At 40.2% G+C, this 6,795-nt stretch overlaps 1 long non-coding RNA gene across 1 annotated transcript; it reads left to right on the forward strand.

Annotated features, from left to right (window-relative positions):
* Positions 1-429: 429 nt before the first annotated feature.
* Positions 430-1,431, forward strand: LOC121994030. Its single transcript, XR_006115549.1, has 3 exons — positions 430-998; positions 1,106-1,200; positions 1,371-1,431. It is a non-coding gene; the product is annotated as an uncharacterized LOC121994030 (long non-coding RNA).
* Positions 1,432-6,795: the final 5,364 nt, after the last annotated feature.

A 6,795-nucleotide genomic window follows, 5' to 3' on the forward strand; every position in this document is an offset into this window, starting at 1 on the left:
AACCGGACAGTCCGGAGATTGTCAAATACTTCTGTTACCATGTTTATTATGTGCTAATTTTGTTTTGCAGGATATATGTTGTTATTTTGTGGACTAACGTAGCTTGCAGGATGAAGAAAGAGCTCAAATCCCCGGATGAACAGTGTTTGGGGCGTCTCCATAGAGCTTGGAGGCGCCTCAGATGCTATGGAAGAAGGTGTAAGATATTGGAAAATTTAAATAATAGGGTTATTTGAGAAATAACCTTATAAAATTTTTCCAGAATTTTTAGAAATTTTCTGGGAATTTTTCGGAACTCGTACGATGGGTTTTGAGGGGATTAATTATGGGTATGGATAAAGCCTGTTTGGGATACCCGTTTAAGTTAGGAAATGTTTATAATATAATATAATTTCATTTATTTTTCTTTTTATTTCCCAAACGCCCGAACCCTCCTCTCTTCCCTGATCTCCCCTCTCTGCCTTCCCTGTTCTCTCTTGCGGACAAAGCAAAGCCGACGTCTCCGGTGACTGTCGACCTCGACGGAAACCAGTGGAGTCGCCGGAGCTTGCTGGAGCACAACGGGAACCAGCAGAGTCTAGACTGTCTTGGCCGAGAGATCTCTGTTTCGGGAGTTCTTGCGCCGATTGTCAACGGCAAGTGGCAGCGGCGATCGTTGGTGTCGCATGAGGAGGAAGCCGCCGGAGCTCAGATCCGGCTGACGCCTTTCGTCTCCGGGCTGCAGACCTCGCATTGCGTCTCCTCACGACCTCGCCTCACTGCCATCACCCGATCGCCGGCGCAGATCGGGGCTCGGAGCACCGAGGTGAGGAGCTAGCTTCGATTCTTCTTCTCTCGACCCTTGCGGACCCGTGCCCTAGATCGTCAGGAGCTGGGAGTGTGCGTCGCCGACAGAGGTCTTCGATCAAGAAGGGAAAGCCTAACCCTAGCCTTGACCCTTCCTCTTCATCGTCGGCTTAGATCTACTGTTTTGGGTTCTAGCTTCCATTCTACACGCGGTAAGCATCCTTAGTTGTTTCCATTAGTGAGCTATTAGGGTATAATTGTTAGGTCATTGTTTGGATTATGTGATCTCCATTTCTTGATCTCACTTTGAGCTGATCAGTGAGGAAAGATTTCGGCAAGGTTGAGTGCAGTGGTGTTCTTTGATCCAGTAACAGTATCTTGTGTGGATCAACAAAAGGGAGGGCTGAGCTTGAGGTATGGTTTTTGATCTTGATACATATTGATAATTTATTCATCATTAGGTTGTTTAGATTAATTAGGTAGGTTGTGATTGTGTTGATTAGGGTTTTACCCTAATTTAGTTTTAGGGATTTTATTTAGCTATTCATTTGATTTAGCTAAATAAAACTGTTTGTTTGACACAGGACTCTGATTTGAGACGGACGTCTCGACTTCGGATTTGGATTGTACCTTCTATTTGAGGCGGGTACCCTTTGACTTATCTTTTTGATATTGTCTTATGATATGTGTAGTTTATATATAATTACTAGTAGTAGATGGTAGATTTATCTCTTCCTTGGTCTTAGGTTAGTTTATACCTATCACATGCTTCTTCTGTTAGTTGTTGTACTTTAGATTTGGATGATTTTTACCTTTTGCTATGTTTATGTATGTTATGGAGATCGATAGATACATTTAGTGTTATTTTCCACTGGATCAGTTGCTGTAGATAATTGTTATATGTTGTTGGATCTGTGCTGCTTGTATCATGGTTATATTTATATGTGTTTACCTTTTTGGCACGCACATATATAGAGGAGGCTTTGTTCAGGTATGTCATATTATAGCCGTATGCACCATATCGCATGATTGCATGCTGGGCGATTGACGACTCCATTATTGTTGAGCTCGTCGGCCGGCTACATGGGCCTGCACACAACGTGTCCACTCATGGATAGTGGCACAGCACTAGGGTGTGTATGGTAGTTAGTTCTATAGTGCTCCGCTGGTCCGCTCATGGGTAGTGTGACTGCAGCGTGGTAGCAGGCAGGGATCCCTCCCCGTCATCGCGTACCGGGAGATGAGAGCATTGCGCTCCCTCACTATGTTTGAGGTAAGAGGATAGGTGTACTCCGACAGCATCCCGTCCACTCGGTCACTCTTCAGGGGCAGTGATGGCAGAATGCACAGTGTCACAGCCCTACCCACTCGGTCTCACCATTGTGTGTGAGATGGCTGACTGGCTGACAGGGGTGACCATGTCATATTGCATCATATGCACATATTGCATTTATTGTGATTGTTGCATATTGGATGATGCACTTGGATGACTACATATGATTGACATACATATAGGATACATGCTTATTTGCTCTGACTATCTTTATCTGTGTATGTCCACAGTTATTTGCCCAAGTCTCGCAGGTGAGTACAGTTTATTTCAGTTATGCATTTTCTTATTATTCTTGCTATAGACTGTACTGCCTATTTTTGGTTATTACGATTTATTTCAATCATATCATTATCTTGTTAGGAGGCCGTACCATAGGTTGTCTTATTAGGAAGCTGTCTTGTAGGCTCATGGTTTAGTGTCTTGTACCATAGGATGTTCTTGGTGGTTATATGTTCTTTGTCATATCTATTGGATTACTGAGTTCTTTGAACTCACCTCGTTGTTACTCTTTTTTTTCATGCTGAGGCCGTCATGTCGCTAGCCCCATTATCGCAAGGATTTTCTTTGTCGGATTATATTTTTCTTTTGTATCTTATATACTTGTATTGTGGGTTTGTATTGTGGACTTTATGTCGAACCTTTGGGTTTGCTGCTTTTGTTTTCCGCTGCGGATTTTCTCACTACTTCGTGGATTTGTTTTCTTCGTTGTAGTGGAGTAGGATGTTTACATATATCTTCGAGGATTCTATATCGTTCTTCCTTATTAAACTACGTGGATTGATTATATGTTGAGCTGTGTGGAATGTTGATATAAACTACGTGGTTTGTTTCTTATTTGTATTGTATTGTTCCGGCCGTGTGTGGCCGAGGTATAGATATATGTATTCTGGATTCATATTGTCACCCGTACAGGGGAGATGCTGCCAAAATTTCTTCGGACAAGGACTACCTGGGGCGTGACAGAAGGAGTGCGCGAAGTCAAGCTGGAGGCACCCTTAAGGAGTGTTGAGGTGCCTCAGATGGGCTTGAAGGAACCCTCCATGGCAATGGAGGCGCCTTCAAGAGGATGAGCGGCAACTTCTTCAGCCCTTATCTTCGTTGCGGAATCGGCGGAGTTGAGGGCGCCCTCAAGGAGGTTGAAGACACCCTCAACGGGCTTTATAAGGAGGTCTCGAGTAGCAGCATGGATAATCAAGTACTGAGCAATCTTTCTTCAGCGCACTACTAACGAGACGATCCGGTTGAGCTACAACAAGACACCGACGACCAAGATCTTCAGTTTTTTGATTCCCTTGTGTCGGTATAGTCTTTCAGTACAATTAAATTGTAATAATCTCTTATACTATTTTGCGATTATAGTTGTTGCCCAAAGTAAACGCTCAACGAGCGTGAGCCTTGGAGTAGGAGTCGCCCAAGGCTCCGAACTAAGTAAAAACACTTGGGTTTTTCTGTGTTGTGTTTTATATTTTCGCTGCATTTACTCGTTGATTCTCCGAAACGAAAAGTGAAAGTCACGAGCGTTATTCACCCCCCTCTAGCGCATCTCGATCCAACAGGTTGCTTTTTAGAATGTTATGAGATATGATTTTGTCTAAGAAATATTGCATATCTTCCAGTAGAACGTGTTGGATCGTGAAGTTTCGATAGAGGGGAGGGTGAATATCGATTAAAACTTTTGTTCGAAAAGAGTTAAGTGCACAGCGGAAATAGAGTAAAGACAAAGTAAGAAATCAAGGCAAGGCTAACATAGTTCGGTTTTACTTGGTTCGGAACCTGTGTCGACTCCTACTCCAAGGCCCGCACTCATTGAGTGCCTTCGTTGGGCAATCCACTAGCAGTTCAAATATTTGATTACAGAAAGTTAAGTACAGAAGTGCTAATGAAAAATAAAACAAAGCTTATACCAACAAAGGAGGAAATTAAAAGAACAGGAGCGAGTTGTCGAAGCTTCGTTAGCGTCGCAGGAGCGCAGAGTAGCAGGGCAAGCAGTAGAAGATCTCTTTTTCAATTATTGTCTTGAAGCTCCCCTCTGACCCTCCTTTTATATGAGGCTCAGGGCTCCCCGGATCCCTTCCGGGCGCCCTGGTGAGACGTGGCAGGTCCAACCAGCGAGCTCCACGTGGCGACGATGCGATAGGATGAGAATTGCCTCCCGAGTGCCCAGACCACCTTTCTCCAGCAACCAACTTTCCTGCAAGACAAGGTTAGTCCGAGGCAAATAAATAATGTATATCCTGTAAAACAGAGTGTTAGCACAGTTTATAAGTTTGACATAAAAAGTATGACTTAGATTCCGTCTTTCCGAGACCGGAATCTAGTCACGATCTCGACTTAGATATCTGAAATGGATCTAAGTCGGATCGACGCCTAATGTTCCCTTCCCGGGAACGCGTCCTCACAGTCACTCCCTTCCAGTGACTTACCTTTACTCACCTGCCAAACGTCCAGTCAGCCCTTCGACCCGTCTGGACTTCTCGCCAAGCGTCTAATCAGCCCATCGACCCTCTTGGATTTCTCGACAGCTATCCGGTCAGCCCGTCGACCTAGCTGGACTTCTTGCCAGACATCTGGTCAGTCCGTCGACCTGCCTGGACTTCGTCTGCACACTCGGTCAGAATGTTAGATCACAACAAACCTAACTTAATCCGATTTGTCATTCATCAAAACCCGAGTTAGACCGTTAGTGCTAACCGCACCAACAATCTCTCCCTTTTTGATGGAATGACAACCTGGTTAAGTTAGTAAAATTATGCGAGTAAAAAGGTTAAACATTTTGTTCTAGCATGAAGTTTAAGTTAGTTTTTAATTTTATTTTATTTTTCTAACTTAACTACTTATCCCTCCCCCTTTGACATTCATCAAACAAGGATATAATTTAAACATTCAAATACAGAATAATGTCAAGTTAACTTGGGGGAGTTTTAAATTTCACCACATAATAATCTAATTTTTGTAACATAACTAAGTTTTGAAAAATAACTAATTTAGCAACATAACTTAGTATATTTTGAGTAGGGTAATTTTTGCAACATTAAAAGAATATGAAAACTTAAAGAGAAAGTTTTTAAAAGCTAATTTTCAAGTATAAGTCTAATTTTCAAACATAAGTATCCAAGTTTCAAGAAATTAAATTTTCAAAATAAATTTCAACTTGGAATTTTTTACAAACATGAGTTTTTTAAAATCAAAATTTCAAAATGAAGTTTAATTTTCAAATCAAACTTTAAAGCTAGATCCAATTATTGAAATTTTCAAAATAAGCTTGTAAAGTTAAAACACCTTTTTAAACATAAGTTTTATAAAGATAATTTTGCAAAAGTAAAATTTTCAAAACCAAGTTTATTAGATTTTACAAAGATAAGTCAGATTTGTTTAAAGTATTTTTCAAAAACCAATTTTAGTAAAGGAAAAAATAAATATGAGACTAATTGATCCTCCCCCTAAACCTGACATCTAAAATAGCTGTCTAACCAATTAGTTACTTACTGACTATCAGAAGATGGCATCTTTCACTTGGTTAGTCAAGTTAAGTTCATTGTGATTAGTTAGTGGTTTACTAAGCTGAATAACTTAACTTGATTAATGTAGGTTTTGTATTTAACGTCCAGACTTATATCGATGCACTGACATAAGCATCTTGAGTCCAGGCAATTGGCCTATACATCTCACCCCTTCTAAGTTTGTCAATCATAAGCAAGGTAATTCTAGGGTGTTGGTGAGATGCTCAAATATTAGTCCTGGGGGAACATGATTTCTAAGGGGACTTTTCTAGTCTAAGGCTAAAGTTGTTTTGAAATTCTAAAAGTTTGAAAGTTTAAAACAAATGAAAACAAATTTAACCTAGAATTTAAAACAGTTAATTTGAAAGTAATTTTGAATTTTGAAAATCCTACTATATTAAACACATTCCTAACTGTCTACGCAGATTGCTAAATTCACTTTCAGGGAGTGGTTTTGTGAATATGTCAGCTAAATTGGATTTGGACTCAATGTATTTGAGTTCAATGTCCCCTTTAGTAACATGATCCCTGATGAAGTGATGCCTAATTTCAATATGTTTAGTTCTGGAATGATGCACTGAATTTTTTGTTAGGTTAATTGAGCTAATGTTGTCAATTAAGACTTTGACATTTGTGAGGTTCAAGTTGAAGTCTCTTAGGGTGTGCATCATCCATAATAATTGTGCAACGCACTCTCCTATTGCTATATATTCTGACTCAGTTGTAGAAAGGGCAACACAATGTTGCTTTATGCTAAAACAGCTGACAAGTGATGGACCTAATAATTGACATTCACCACTTGTGCTTTTGCGGTCCAACTTGCATCCAGCATAATCTGAGTCAGAGTACCCTATTAATTCAAAGTTATTAGTCCTAGATACCAAATGTCTACATTTGTTGTTCCTTTAAGGTATCTAAAGATTCTTTTGACTTGAGTTAGATGGGATTCTTTAGCACAGGTTTGTTATCTTGCACACATACTAACTGCAAATAAAATATCTGGTCGACTTGTAGTTAAGTATAGTAGGCTACCTATAGCACTCATATAATGCTTTAGATCAACTGGTTTTCCATTGGGATCATCATCTAGGATTGTGTTTACTGTCATAGGTGTTTTCATCTCTTTGGTGTTTTCCATTTCAAATTTCTTAAGTAATTCCTTAGTATATTTTTGTT

Source organism: Zingiber officinale, chromosome 6A (genome assembly GCF_018446385.1).
Source record: "Zingiber officinale cultivar Zhangliang chromosome 6A, Zo_v1.1, whole genome shotgun sequence".
In the NCBI taxonomy this organism is placed as follows: Eukaryota; Viridiplantae; Streptophyta; class Magnoliopsida; order Zingiberales; family Zingiberaceae; genus Zingiber; species Zingiber officinale.